Below are 16,576 nucleotides of genomic sequence, written 5' to 3' on the forward strand. Positions count from 1 at the left end.
CGACGTTCGACGATTCGGGCAAATGATGGAATTTACGATAATCTTTTCCGACATGGCTGATGGTTGATTATTATCCTGCAGACTGCAGGTGGCCGTACGCGCATTAATTTAGTTTTATCTGCCGACGTGCATAAATTACGCGGATTTCCTCGTTCATCGTGAGTTTCTCGCGATTCAAGAGCCACTTTATTTTTCCTTTACCGTACTTTTCCGTTACGCTGGAATTATATCTCAAAGAAAAAGAGGATATTGGGAAATAGAGAAAGAGAGAGAGAGAGAGAGAGAGAGAGAGAGAGAGAGAGAGAGAGAGAGAGAGAGAGAAAAATCCATCACAGTGATTTAACTACATTTTTTAATTAAGGGTGTGCGTATTGTAAAAGAGATTAAAAGAACGTAAAGTTCAGGCGTATTTTGAAATATGAGAATTCTCTTTCTGATATGCAACGTTATTGATAATAATATATGGAAAAAGCTTTAGCGACTGTGATGTCGTTCGGAACTGACTAAAAGCATTAGTTGATTTAACATACGCCGATTTCCCGGCATCGCGTGCCGCCTTGCATACATAAGCGTTAATAATTCTTGTTATTGATGTATCGCGTGACATTATATATATATATATGTTTGTAAGTAACGTGTGAGTCCCCGATTTATCTGCATCAAGGAAATTTTTATAGCGTTGCGAGGTTTGGCGATAAAAACGGTATGTATACATCCTCGATCAGAACCGTTTGATAATCGTGATAGATACTTTATCTAGGATAGTGATGTGTATTTAATTCAGTGAGTAAATATGTACATACACACGATATAATACATGTTACAGAGCAAGTGAGAGAGTTCCTTTTTAATATATTTATTTCTCCAATTTTTACATTTGAAATAGAATAAATTTAGTAGTTTTACAGAACATAATTTTTTTTGCAGTTACACACATGCTAACTTTTATATTATTGTTTCGAAAACGGAAATTAAACGTTGAACAATACCAATAGAACAGGAAATACATTCATGAAGATTAACTTTGAGCGCACGAATAATTGAATAAATTGTATTTTCGTATTTAATCACGAAACTAAAAACTTATGGCAAGAGCATTGGCGGCATTGATCTTGATTAGAAAAGGAGCTCGTTATCGATAACGAAATTAATATCTAGGTGAAAACACTGTTTCTAGTGTTTTCATGATAATATCTAATCGAAATGAATCATTGATTATTCGAGATAACAGGAAGCGTCCTCGACGTCTTTTGCTATTTTCACACGGAAATTTCAATTAGAGTACGGATTTAATATGGATTTGAATGAACTGGGTGGAACAGTTCGAACTTTGAAGTATAAACATCTGTGTCCGAATAATTGGCATTGTTCTAATTGTTTAATCGATTTGCTAAAGAAAATGATCTTTGAAATCAGTAGGTATTTATTGCAAGTAGAAATAAAGTAGTTTTTGTTTGTCTAATTTTCTTCTTTGTACACAACATATTGTTTAATTTTATTTTACTCTATAATTTTTCTAAATTTAGATTTAAATAATTCATAATTCTAGGAAAGTCTCTCTGAATTGTTCAACTACCTGAAAATTCCGACTGTTAATATTTAACGTTAATCCGTTCGCTACGTTTCGAGGTTTAACTGAAACTCGGAGACGGAAACATGTGTAGGTGACTGCGTTCGTGAGAACACGTCGTTTACGGTCGAGACACATAATAAGCATAAAAATACAGTGGGAGGTTAAAGGATAATAGCTGTGAGATCAATAGGAAAAGAGTTACGTATTGATGTAATGTACTGTGTTATGCAATACGATATTTCGTAATAATGAATAACAGAGATCGAATGTCTTCTTACTTGCGTACTAAACTAGGACTAAGAGTTCGGGATCACTTTTGTTTCATCTGCGAAAGAGAAACTACTTTGTCGACTACGTGTAATTACGAGATTTTGATCAATTGTGTATCGCAATTCTGATGGCTCTGCGTATAGTATACTATTCCCGTTCTCATGAACTTCCGAAGTTGCGTGGGCTTCTCCTCGATACAGTCAAACAAACACAAGCAAGTATTCGTGACGACGAGAGTTGATTGAGTCAGTTACACTGTCTGTTGCGCTTTGTGCTATAGTCGCATGGAGAACAGAGAGGCGGTGCGAGAGAAAGAAGGCGAGAAGTCGAGAGAAAGAGAAAGAGTGCGTGTATTCTTAGGCGGCCGGCGAAATCGGCGAGCAGCCGCTACTCGGCGGTGCATAAATAACCGGTGACGTCAGGTCAGGTACATGGAACTGTGGGACAGAGTTCTTCTCGACTCGTTTCGTCTCTCCAGTGACTCTCGAACGTGGCGTTGCTTCTCTCGATACTCACTGCTCTAGCCACGTCAAAGAGTTTCGAAACGAAGCTCTCGTTCCGCGTAATGCACGCGAGATTTGAACATTACTCTTTCGCGCAATGTTGCATCTTTTAATTTTATCAAATTAGATCCGCTTGTCAACTTGGAAAACCTGAAAAGCGTGGCTTCGATCCGCTGATGTAAGTATAATCGTGTTCGGTCGAGGTAATTTATTATGCAGATCGTAGTCCGTTCTACGGTGTAATTAATCGCGATTGTGCATTGCGTCTCCTATCGCGACCTTTCGCGAGATTTGTTCACAAAATCTGAAAAAAATTGCGTTATGGCAACGGGCGTGACGTGGGCGCTGTTATAAGGAGAAGGCGGAGGACGAGCAACTTATAACGAGCTGTGGAGCGCCGTACGCGATTTTCGAGAGGGAAATATTCTCCGTTATCCCGTGACTTTGCCCGAGGGTTTGCTGCAAACCCCCCCTCCTCTCTTCTCCTCTGCTTTCCACCCTCTCATCTTTTCGCCGGTAGTCTCACTTAACTTTCCTCCATCGTTAAAGGGAGATCAAGACCAATCCAATCTTCTCTCTCTCGCTCTACTGTTGTGTATTCTCAACTTTATTTCTATCCCTCTTCTTTCTTTCATGCACATGATTGCCAATCTTTGCTGAATCGATAGATCGATAGATAGGCTTAAGAAAAAAAATTACAAATATATATATTTTTTTTTCCTTTTTTTATTTGTTTGATATTAATTGATTTAATTGTATTTACCCTAGAAACATTAAAACATAATTATTATACCAATGTAAATTTATTTATACTTGTTTTTTTTTTATTAAATAATTCAGATAACTTGAAGGATGAAATATAATCTCACAATGGAGCAATTATTATCAGATGATCATTTTATATATAATAATTATTTTATAATTATTACTACTAAAACTTATATTTAATTATTAATGCTGTCTGTTTTTTAAGAATTTGTATTAAATTATTAACGCTGTCGTTTTTTTAGTAAAACGATTCTCCACGTGTATATACTGTTTTAAATCTAATTGCTTTTATTAAAAGTTTCTCTTACGAAATAACAAGTCAGTAAAATAAGCTCTAGTTTTATAAAAAAGGAAATTTAATCTATGTTAAAAAGGAGAAATAGGAACAGAGGGAACAGAAGGTAGATAATAAATGCGCATATTTCTTTTAGTCTTTTTCTATGGATATTATTAATACAGATGAATCCGCCTTACGAATGTACCAATGTACGGGATTAACAGGCCGCGGCTCTTTGTAACTAGGATTACATCGCGATTTCATTCGATAAGTTTGCTTAATGGACGATCAACAGGAATCTTGCCTCTGGACTTCCATCTCTAGCGCGAAACTTTTTAATTAAAAGAACAGGGGATGCCGCGGGATATCTTCCGCGAGAAGTGGAGAAGTTTGTGGGAATATTCAGATATTCAAGCTACCGTAATACTCTCGCAGGTGAATTTATTTACGAAGTACAAAAGCGTAAGAGAACAGCATCGTGATTCATCGTAAACGCACACAAACATTCGTAATTCATGCGTTTGTTAGCGCTTGTCGCGAAAATTGTGCGCGATCTATAATAGTTTAATTTAGCCCACAAATATCACAGTGCAATGCGCAGTTAAAATGTGCATTTAGTATATTATACATATAGTTATACATATTACATACAGCGTTCTGAATACTTATATTTTTTAAATCAAGCTGATAACAACAAAAATCAATGCTAAATTGCCGCAATAAGCTTCAGTAGATAACGTTTATTACTTAAAGAAAGAACTTTCTGATTTTTTTTTAGATAGAACTTGTAAAACTTTTTTCTAACTTTATTTAGTATAAGAAGAGTTCGTCGGAAGGGAAAAACACCGATAAATTTTTAGCAATCTAATAATACACAACGGAGAATATAAATAACTGAGCTCTCTTTTTTAATTTTGTTACTATTAAATGCTGTTGAAACACAAGCTTGAATTTAATTCCACACACAAAATTTGTTTATGCATATTTGCGAATTACGACCGGTAACATGTGGATTGTGTATTGTTGTCGACGTTAATCGAGAGTCTCCAGTCGTAGCGGAAACAAATCGATAACGAATCTCACGCCTGAAATAAATGTATCCGTGGCGCGCTACGGCTGTAACGGGCAACTAATTTGCGTTCGAGCCGCGGAGTAATTAACGTCGGCCACTGGATCCGGGCGTTCTCTCTTGACGCCGATAAATTCGATGATGTTTTATCACTTCACTCGCATCCGCGCGACAATACGGCGTAAATTTGTAAATTTATCGTTCCAGGCGTGCAGTACAAATTGTTACTCTTTCGTTCTCTCATATCGTCTTATAGCACGTCAGGATAGTCGAATGATTCTGAGAACTTTTATCTATCATAGCTTCAAGTAAAAAGAAATTGCAGATAATCTATCGCCTTTTCGATATAGTATCTTAGGAGGATATAGTATGTAATATTTCAGTGCACAAAGTTACGTGATTCGGAGGATGAGACACCACAATTGAATTATTTCCCTTTAGATTGGTTCTTTTTCACATGATGCTTCGCGCCGGCGACGATGGTAACGAGGCCAGCGCGTGTATTTACCCGCGTATATAACCCATTAAGTATTACCTAACCGGCTGGGCGTGCTGCGAGAGTCGGGAATAGAGCGGCAGATGCGAGGTCGAGTGATGTCATGCGTTCGACGTTCTCCAAGTTCGTGGGCAACGAGCACGCGCATGTTTAACGTATACGTGTAACGCGTTAATGATGCGCGTTTCGAAAGTATCGCGTCGTTTTCCATGGCCGAGGATATGCCGCTAACGTTATGCACAATAGACAACGCGCGGTTATTACATTTGCATATGGGAAGTAAAACGAAGAAAAAGAAAGATACGCTCCAAGTGCATGACACGCGAAGCTCTGCAATGTGTCTATTAAAGAATCATTTGTATTGCGAGTTGATTTGTGAGATCATAAAGTTTTCTGTCATTCGCGATATCTCTTTCGTCCTCGGGAGATTTATCTATGAGTGGTTGGAAATGCCAGCCGTGAGAGTTTGCGATTTAGCCTGGCCATATAGATCGGACGGTACAATCATAAATCCTGCTGCGAATTGTACCTGTGGAGCCTCTAGTGGAACCAATTAGCGAGACCCGTCTTTTCTTGTCGTTCACGTGGTTTGTTATCGCCGAGTTGAGATTTGTGCAAAGTCTACGCTTCCCGTCGCTCGTTAAAGAGCGTAATATGGCCGGTTAATTTACACAGATGCATTTCCTTGAAAATCCCTCAAAGAGACTGCGTCAATTAGCGAGCTGGAAGGCCTTGACCGATCCTCCCTTTGCCGGCAATGACGACAAAGATGTAACTGCGAATTGTTAATTGCTGAAATGCGCGATTGTTAGAATATTTTATGTTGGTAGACGTGCACAACTGAAATTCATTATTTATTTTTAAATTATAACATAAATTTTAATCTTTTTTATCTAGAAGAAAATCTATTACGACGAAAAAAAAATGAATTTTTATATTTTATATAGCATTAGTTTGGAAATTTTATATTTATTTTTTATTCACAATTTTATAATCAATATTTATTATCAATTCGTCATTTAAACTGTGTGCTAAAATATTTAAGCTTGCGAGCTCTTAATTCCATTTCATTGAATTTAATTGCAACTCAGACGATTTTGATTTCCAATATTGGAACAGTCGTAAGTAAGTAATAGACTACTAATAAGTTGGCGAATAAACGGGCCGATGTTTTCGTACTGAACTTTAGTAATTAATCGAGCGCGGTGAAAGAACGGGCTAGAAGTAGGTGGCTAAAAGCGGTCGCGACCGTTCGTTCCAACAAACTCTCTTCGTCCACCCATTTCTCACTCCGCCAACCCTTTTCCACCGAGTTTTCCCTTGCAGTATTTCATCTCACTTTTTCGTTACTTCCGCTTATCCACCACGTGCGTTCTCTTGTATACATTAAATTACGTTCACATATTTCAACAAGAAATTTAACAGAACGCAAAAAGTCTAATTACAGCGATGAAAAGTCTCAGGAGAATAACTAATTTTTTTAACGATACTAATTTATTTCTTTCACAATAAAATGCAGAAGGAAATGCTCTTAATATTCGTTTTGCACAAATGTTTGTGTAAAGAGATTGCGTTCCCTTTTCTGTCGATAGATTTTCCCAGCGGAGAAAGATTTTTAGATGCGTGGATTTAGAAAAGTTCTCATCGTCGGAATGGAGAAAATTCCGCACTTTTCGGGCCATATACGCAAGAGCCTGAGTCAGCGGGAGCAAGTTCCGAGGACATTTAAATTTATTTGAGGATAGCATCGCCAGCAGTGTGGTCGTCGCAGAAAATAACATGAAAATCGAATCGAGCGCGGTAGAGAACGACGCTTCTTCATTTCTCGTCGCAGAACATAGGGAAATGATTTTTTTTATTTCTCGCCGCAAAGCGCGACTGCAGAGTCGACTTCATCTTTTTAAACTTGCATACTTAATTTAATTAAGTCACCCTACATATGAATTTTTTTTCTCCGAACGGCGATCTGAGTCACGATCGTCTATTCACGTAATTGCGATGAGACATTTACTTACCAGCTAATGTAGAATGAGTGAAAAATGAGTAATTCGTCGTAGAAAGTAATGCGATCTAAAGCAAGTGAGAAGAGTAACAACATTCTTTTCTTGTATCATTTTCGAGAAAGTGGAATTTAAAAATTCGTCTTGTGTGTCATCTAGTGTAATCTGCTATGTTCATTATGTTTACTTGTGTTAATCGTATTAATATCGAATTATATAAATTATCTGATACCAATAATAATTGTTCCACTATGAGATTACATTCCATCTTTCATATTCTCTGAATTATTTAATAAAAAACAAGCGCACAAATAAATTTATATTAGCTATTTTTGATCGTTAACGTTTGTTGTTTTGTAAACATACGTTAATGATTAAATTAGAAGATATATCGGTTTCTACAAATTTTGTTTGTTCTTTATTACGTTAAAAATTGCTGATGCGAAAGAAGAAATAGTAATATATTGATGTTTGCTTTCTTTATATTATTGGTTATCTTGATAATTGGAAATTCTTTGTGTATTTACTTACAGCAGAAATATCGACCAATTGTCGAAAGAGTTCTTTTTATCTATTAGAAGTTTTTTATTCGCAACTCATAATTATTAACAGAATTGAGAGGAATTATTTTAAAATTATAATTGAATAATTATAACTACATACTTTTTCTTTCTCTCTTTTTCGAAATAGCAAAGGCAACTTTCATAAATTTGTGATAGCAGTAAAGATAGCTTTAGTAAAACAAAATACAAAGGAAAGTATTTTTTATTAGAGAATTATTCTCTGAAAAGATAACTGTTTAGTAAATATTAAAGAATTACTTCAATGTAATTATGATCGGTTTATTAATATTATCGCAGTTTGTGCATTTATTACGATAATTTGGTAAAATTCAGCCAACATATTTATACCTACGAATCATATGGAATGAAATTTAATCGGTTATTTGTACCGTAATGACTGGTCGTGAGCAGCAACAATGTTTGCAGAAAGAACGTACTTATATTTGCGCCCATTACAGCTCGAGCCATATCTCCAGCGTGCGTTTTTGTAATAAGATTTATCGGGCTGTAGGCAGCGCCGTGGATGTATCTCGCGTGGTCTGCTTTTGGTTAATAACACAGCAGGTCGGGATGGAGCGGCAGATACAAATTGCGAGCAGTGCCGGTGAACTCGCGCGCGAACTCGCGCGCGAACAATGGAGGGAACGATGCCGCGCCGGCGATTGTGTGTCGAGCGCTTTGGAAAAATGTAAACGCGGAACGTTTCGCCTGGCTTGGGGAGTTCAAATGGTACGGCAACGGACTGACGTTGACAAGTTTGCAATCGATAATCCTATAAATCCTCCGTCTCCACCTCCTCCTCATTCAAGCGCAAATAAATCGATGCATCGCTGCCACGCTCCAGTCTTCGCTAATCATCGTCTGCTTCCCTTTTTCTGAAACTTTAGTCGGAAAAATTTTCGAGGTGTAAAATATTTTTGAAATCCTGATCGCGTTCTATGCTTTCACACTTTATCATCGGATGAAACCGGATAAAATTTAATAAAAAAATAATACGCCTCAGAAACAGGATTTCTATAATAACGAGATAAAAGTTATTTCGGACATACTTGATCTTATTGCAATCTTTTTTTATGCAATATAAAAATGAAACTATAATAAAAATTAAGCCAATATTTCCTACTCTTCTCCCTTAAATTATGTAAATAACATTGACTTAAGTCTTGAGACAAGAATAATACAAATTTAAGTTTATATATTTAAGTTTATTTATTGTTTGTATTGGAATCAGAATTTTTTTCTATGGGTATTTATACTTTTTATTTGACAAAACGGTTTATTTATATAAGAATATTCTGTCATCTTTTATTTACTGATACTGCATTTACCTCGTTTGCGTTCCTGCGCGAAAGACACGAGATCCGAGGACGATTGATGCGGGCTTAATTAAAGTAATAACCACGCGAGTCATCGTCCTAATTAATACACGGGGCTCTTTTCGAATCGATTTTTATCGTTTAAAGGTTGCTGGTGACAAGAAGTCGACGAATAGCACAACGCGGGATCCTCGATCCTTATCATACCGGATGGCTATTAAGTCGTTCCGCGTCGGTGTGCGGAAGAAGAGCGTCCGCGAGAAAAGCTGTAACGGGGATTACAAGCCTGATACCCGGTACGGTCCGTCTTAATAGCTTCATTCGATCGCGAAGGACCCAAGGGGTAATTGATGGCTCTTCATTGTGTCCCGTCGCGAGAGCAGCGCCCAACGAGCGCGGCAGTAAGGGCCGATGTCCCTCTCTTTGGTTGGGAAATTACCCTCTTGCGCGTTATTAATGGTTTCGCAAGCGCCATTCTGGTCAATAAGTAAGCGACAGGCAAAATTCCTGTCACGTACGGTGTTGGGTGTATCATGCTTCTTCTCTATGCGTGTCGTACGTAGTTTTGGCAACGCCTTCGACAAATAAGCAATTAAACGTCCCGAGATATTTCTTGTTGATATGTGCGAGATACCGTTCATCCTCCTGAGTTTATATACTTGATGTATCAAGTTCTTTTTCCTATTTTTTAGTTGTAAATGTTTTATTAATACTGTGTGTGTATTGGAAAATTAGTTTGTAAACTAATCCTGGAAGCATATTTTTTCAGGAAAATTATTATTTATGATATGTTAAACCTGACACTTGAATATGTTAAAAAATTCAACACAAAATGACAACAAGAACTTGAATGAACTGTTTGCAACACAAATACGAATTATTTTTTATTGTGTAGACACAAGATGTTATTTATCGTTAATTCTTATAAGTAGTGTTTTTGTAAATCTTTGAAAGTCTTGCTCTTAAAAGTATATTTCAATTCGACATAATATAGTGATTCTCTCTTTGACGTAACATTGCGATCATCTATAGGTACGATAGAGGGTGAAACTGAAGTTCAATGTCCTCCTTTGACAAAGAAATATTCTGCGCGTCTCTGTCTCCCCCCCCCTCCCCCCAAAGCTCGTAAAGATCGACGCGATTTTCGCTCACAGCGGGGTTTTATCACGGTTTCTACACCGATCATCCGTTTTTCCCAACAGGCGTCGTACCTCGTCGCCACCCTTCGGAAACAGACGAAGACAAAGCACCACGACATAAATAATTTATCTCGGAGGTGGTACCGCGGTGTGACGCAACGCGACGACGTCGACGGTGTGCGTTGCATTAAATATGAAATCCAATATAAACTTTCGAGCGATATAAACTCAAAAGTACCACCTGACCGCTGTTACGTCGTGTCGTCTACATTCTCCCGCAACCTTCTAATTCTTTAATCACTTCCTGGTTATTTTTATAACATTAAGTGGTTCATTAAAATATATTGATCTAAACTTTTAAAGAGACGAGAGAGAGATCTCGCAGCAGAAGCGCTTTGATTTTGTTTAGAAATAAATTTATTTTATTTGAAATTTAATTGAACAAGTTATAAGACATATATAGCTTACGCGCAACTTGATGTAAAACTCATCTTGCTATTTTTCTCCAGGATGCAGAGACAAAGCCGGCGTAGCTCGGAGGTGGAGGTTGCGCTTATGCGCCCTGTAAGCACAGCTGGCTAATAGCCTCGGAGCCCGTCCCCGACACCCTGCAGCCACACCAGGTAGGAATCTTTCGTTTACCTTGCATATGCACGTACATATACTTGGCGTCGCACAGATAGTCTACCGTCCGCTTCTCGTGTTTTACTGCACAAAATCAGGATCGCCGCCGTGTTCTCCCGAGCGTGAAAATACCCATGCTGTGCACGCCTTTACACGCGAGGCGGTAATTAGTCGTTAATCCTTTCGCCCGAGAGAGATTAAGGATCGTTCGTCGAAGCAAAATAACTCGCGTCAGATGTCTGTGAATATGAAATTACCTATATTCGTTAACTAACGTCTTGCAGTTGCACAATTAAATCGTTACGAGCAACTTATAAGTGCTAGTAGAGGATACTGAATATTTTAGAAGCGTATTTGCCAAGTATTTTCGAAAACGTTTTTTGTCGGTCTCCGAGAGATACTTCATCCGCGGAAAATTATTTGAGCATCTGAATTTAATGTTATATTTTTTAAAATTATTTTTCTGAAAACATTATGGGTTTGAGCAATAAATGTACCTATAATTGTTACCACTTTTTTTATTGTCTGTATCATTACGAAAGAAATTTCGAAAGTGCGACACGGCACGATAATGGAGAGAATACGAATAGGTTTGTTCACATTAGAATTTCGTTTGATTAGCAATGAGGACACTTTCCTTGAACTTTCACAGTTCGATTGTACCAGTGCCAATTGCGAATGTGCGATAAATTAAACATACGCAACGATTAAAATAAAGATTTCCAGTTGATAAGCTACTTCAAGATGATAAACAGTACAACGTTATATAAAAGTTAATTTTTTAATACATATATTTGTACTTAACATATATTATGAATTGCCTCGTTGTTTATCAGATACATCAAAGGTGATATTATGGAATGTATTTGCATCTGAGAGCGCATAATGTTTACTACACATTTACCATTTTTTTCGTTTAAAGCAACGCGTGTTTGGGATGCGAACGACGCGTTATACGCAACTATGTAGTATATATAATACATATATCGCCCGCGAGGGATCATGAATCGAGGCGATGATAAAAAATATATAAGGAAAGAGAGAAAGAGGAGAAAAAAAAAGAGGTGCAGCGAAACGGGAGATTCGCCGTCTCCTTTTACGAACACAGCCATGTATATATCTCGAAACTATGCGCGCGCGTAAATTGCATAATGCAAATCAGCGTCGTTCCGGTCGAAAGCTCCGCGGGGGGAAAAGAGATCCATCAAAATTCATGGCTGCCCGCCGGTGGCGAGCAAGCGGAGCTTTCTCGTGTAAGCGCAACGACCGTTTCTTCCCCAACTGCATTTTTCGGCGAACTCTGCAGCCGGGGATCGCCGCGCCGGGAATTCTCAGCATCGAATGGACCGTGGCATCTCCTCGCGCCCATTCCTCGTATATTCTCTCTGGGAAACAAAGTTTTATCCGTCGTTGCCGAGCTTGCGTTCGCACGCGTCCGAAGATGCCATTTCTCTCGATGTACGCCTTTCTTCTTCTTCTTTGTCACCGCGCGGAGAAGCGCAGCGGGTGAGATGCATTTATTCATGTTTCGTCGCTTCTCCTTCATCGTGCTTCAAGGCACACGCTATCACGAGAACCGTAAATGCTTTGCGCTTTTATCGTGTGATTCCCATGTATTTCGCTCGTTCGCGTACAAGTGCTCGCTCATGTCCCGTGGTTAAACAAATCTGACCGTTCTATGTTAATCCACCAGTATATATGTATAGGTAGGTATTTTGCGCTTTCGATCGATAAATGTGTGCCACGTGCGTTGCGCGACCATCATACACAAAATCCGCTGTAATTCGGTGTAATTTATTCTGGTGTAATTTATTTCGGTTATACGTATAGTATATGATTGGTATAATCTTCTCTGCGGGATCCTCGACGTAACGCAAATGAACGTATTTTATTTAAGACAAATAAACAGGTTTATTGTTGTATATAAAAGCACAGATCCGTCTGGGTGCGTGTATGTGTGTACTTTTCAATCGATGGATGCGCTGTTTAATAGAAGTGTTCTTGACATGAGGAAAATTAAATGATCCCTTTCATGAAATTAATTTGAATTTTACTAATGGGAGATATGTGCGTTTTCCAACGAAATGCAGAAAGAACTTTAGCATAAATGAAAGTTTGAAATTTTCTGCGTTATTTTCATTAATTTTCGCTACTAGACAATCACCGACCTTTCCTTTGTCGGCTAAGAATTTGTCTAAGACTTCCGGAATTCTGTCGATGAAAGACCACCAAGTTTCCTTGTATGGCGTCTTTTTTCATTTTCTCGATGCGTTCCACCGCGCGAAATTGTTCCGGAAAACTCCAGCAATAAGACTGCGGATCGACGGATTCTTTTCTATTGCACTTCTGTCTCAGATGCACTTGTGGCAACCCGTTCACATATGTCCAAATATCTGATAAATCACTTTCAGGAAATTACAGTGCGCATTTGGAATGAGAATGAAAAGTGTTTGGCGAAATCTTTACACAGTTAATAATAACGATTAGGAAGTATCAATTAATATATCAATATCAATAATATATTAAACATAATAGAAAAATATAACGTAGACAGAAAATATATTTCATATATTTAGAATAAGAATAAGGAGATATTTTCGGCACAATATATTACTTTTAGATTGACAGTAATGAAGATAATAAAAATAGTAATATTAATTAAGTAACATGTGAAGAATATATTTTGTAAAATTCTAAAAGTGAGAATTAATTTCGACACAATACTATCTTTTTTTTTTTTTTTTTTTATTAAGGCGGGAGAAATGCCTTATGCATACCCACGATCGGCGGAAACGGAACTGAGGATTATGTGAGACTCGCACCCACTAAAACCCCCGTCGCGTCGGTGTCCTTCCTCTGGCCTAGATTGAGAGCGTCTCGGGCACGCGTGCCACATTCTTTCGGGACGCCCTCAGGCCACAGTCGACTCCTCGTACTGCGACCCTTTTGTATTTAGGTCACTGAAGCCTTTGACTTGGACTTACGTCCAACAGACGAGGAGAGAGACACCGTCCTCCTCACCTCGCCCCATCTCGTTCTTGGGATGGACAGAGTCATGGGTCGAGTTCCCGCTCGACCCCCTCGCGTCACGGTGATGTCTTAACACTGTGAACCGTGGGGTTCACCTCCTTACCGGAAGTGTGTTTAACTTGAAGGAGACACACCCCGGTATACCGCTCATCAAGGACCCGGGAGTCTGACTTTACTCCCCGTTCCTAAACGTCGTTACAGCGCGCGTGTGCCGACACAATACCATCTGACGCAACAATAATATAATACTTTAAGACCGGTATTCATAGTTGATTCTTATATTTAAGGCTATCTTAAATACAGTCTCTCTCTCTCTCTCTCTCTTTCTCTCTCTTAAATTGTCATGAGCAGAAGACAGTATTAGCATCATAAGACATACTCGATCAAGACGATTTTAAAATAAGAACAGGCTATGAATACTACTCTTAGATTATTATATAATCAATATTTTATTAATATTTCAATATGTAATATATGTAATATAAAGAAAAAAGAATATCATAGACCTATTTTTTTTGTATCAATATCGTTGTATCGAAAGAGATGAGGTGTATAGATTTTATAAAAGTATTCGCATGGTCGCGTTCGATAATCGCGCGCGAATGTCGGGGACGTATCCCATTTCGCCAGAAATCCTCGATAAACACGTTCACCGTGCGCGCGAAACGGCAGTATCGAGTATCGGAGCGACCTTAGGATTTCGCGTAAGAGAAGCCCGACGATTTCGAGCGTGAGAGAGGCCGACGGCGAGCGAATGAAGGAGACAGTAAATTACGAGGCGGAGCAAGCGATTCTACCTTGCATGAATATTCAATATCGAGAGCTGGCGTGATTTCGCAAGCCGCTACTCTTTATCGAAACTTTCTCGTCGCTCAGGATCGTCATCGATAATCATCCCTGAAAGAAATTTCTTTTTTCCACCATTCCATTGCGTCGTTTTGGAAAGCCAATATGTTTATTCCTCCTCTTCTCCCATTACCTATTCATCGTTTATTATGTATTTTGCGTTTATTAGTATTATTGGTTACTTTTCTTTATCATCCATTATATATCAACTCCATACAAAAAAATCGATATCTTTGTTCTTTTTTATTCCCATATGAATTTAAGTTTTTGTATAATATTTGTATAGTATTATATATCGACGATGGAAAAAAGCAACTTTTTCGATATTTTATTTATTACGTCAAAAGGAACATCGATGTATCTAGATTTAATAATAATGTGCTTATTTATTCACTGTTTGTTTACATTTTGCAATTGTTTGCTTCATTATGTACTATATCCACGTTTACGTGCAAAATTGATAATTCTTTTTTTTTCTCCTGTTGCGGCAAAATTCTCATTACGCGCGTATAGGATTAACCGATTCGCTAACGAAGTGTCGACCCAATTTTTAAATTTGTATGAATCGAGTCGATCGCGGTAAACCACAAATTGCCATTTCAATTGTCACTTTCGCGACATTTAATTATTCATGCGATTTTCTCACTGTTTTTTTGTCTCTCTGTATATATCTATTCTTAAAAATGTATTCTTCTTTACATCGATCGATGTCGCGTCTCTAAATCAAGTGATAATAGATATGATTCATCGTATTGATTCGTCTTTCTGACTGCTCTGTTAGCGTAATAGCATTACTTCTTGCACACAGTGGCATAGCTAGAATTCAAAAGCTCCACATTGAAAAACTTTATCGTTATTTCGAGAAATACCAATTTTGTACCTTGGAGATAATATAGTTACGATGCACATTTTAAATAAGTTCAGTAAATATCGACTGTAAAATTCTCAAAACAAAATGAGTACTTAGAAGAAACAAACACATTATAATTAACATACTTAGGTTAATTATAATACTGCATGTTACTTTATTGCGTAATAATAATGACAATAATAATGATAAAAACAAAATTTTGTAAACCAATTATATCAAATCGAAACATATTAATTTTACGTCGAAGAAAGAATTAAGAGAGAAGGAAGTTTAGCTTTGTGCAAAAGCTAAACTTCCATTTATATATTTACATTGTCTGCAATAGAATTATTATTATTAATCTCTCTCGGCATGAGGTAGTTTTCCCATACGCAAGAGCGAAAATTCGGCGGATTAATTCCCCGGGAACTTCAATCGTGCTCGATTGCCGGGAGCGGAAGGACATGTCAGCTGCAGCAGCCGTCGTCGCTTTTGTATGCATGCTTGCGGAGACTGTGCAACGCGGGGAAATTCGGGAAACCTGGTGTCGATCGTCGACAGTAGCTAGACCAGGAATTTATCCACACGCGCGCTCGCGCCTGCCGGCTGATATTAGCAACAACAATCGGCGATAACCGCGCCGATAAACGCGCCCGTTGAACGACGTGTGGTCGACGCGGCGTAACAAAACGCGTTTTCGATGAAACAATGCGGGACAAGCGAGCAGGACGAGCTTTTTTTCTTTTTCTCGCTCTCTCTCTCTCTCTCTCTCTCTCTCTCCCGCAGATCCCTCTTGATAACGTACGCGTGATCACTTCCTACGCTCTGACGAACTAGATGTGCGTTTTTTGTGACGGTTGTGTTCAGTCTTTTTCCTTCCGTGGAACTATTTCCCGTAGGGTAAAGTTTAGATTTTAGTTTTTTTTTTTTTACTAGATAGATACAAAGAGTTAGCAGATACAAAGAGTTAGGTCCGCCACACGAAAACATCCGTAACGCGTTACAGATAGTACCTACTAAATCGTAAAGTGAAGTTTATATGTACATAACAGTATAAGCTTACATCACGCGCAGAGGAAACCGTAACATAATGTATTATTTCTACAATAGGCTATTACTTAAACTTTTTAAGCCGTAAGAAATTGTTCAATCACAGTCGAATGTGAGAAGAATAATCGAGTATGATTGGTCAATTTCTTAACGACTTAAGACTTAAAGCTTGGGTAATGGCTTATTGTAGAAAGTTCGTTAA

The 16,576-nt window shown here is 38.0% G+C and overlaps 1 protein-coding gene across 1 annotated transcript in view; it reads left to right on the top strand.

Moving 5' to 3' along the window:
• The first annotated feature begins 10,580 nt into the window (after positions 1-10,580).
• The window catches only part of LOC108774415 (mucin-5AC), a 68,295-nt gene continuing 62,299 nt past the window's right edge, over positions 10,581-16,576 (top strand). The window contains exon 1 of the mRNA XM_018540512.1: positions 10,581-10,597. The gene's annotated coding sequence lies outside the window, so the exon portion shown is untranslated. The remainder of the gene's footprint in view (positions 10,598-16,576) is intronic.

Source organism: Cyphomyrmex costatus, unplaced genomic scaffold (genome assembly GCF_001594065.2).
Source record: "Cyphomyrmex costatus isolate MS0001 unplaced genomic scaffold, Ccosl1.0 scaffold254, whole genome shotgun sequence".
Classification (NCBI taxonomy): Eukaryota; Metazoa; Arthropoda; class Insecta; order Hymenoptera; family Formicidae; genus Cyphomyrmex; species Cyphomyrmex costatus.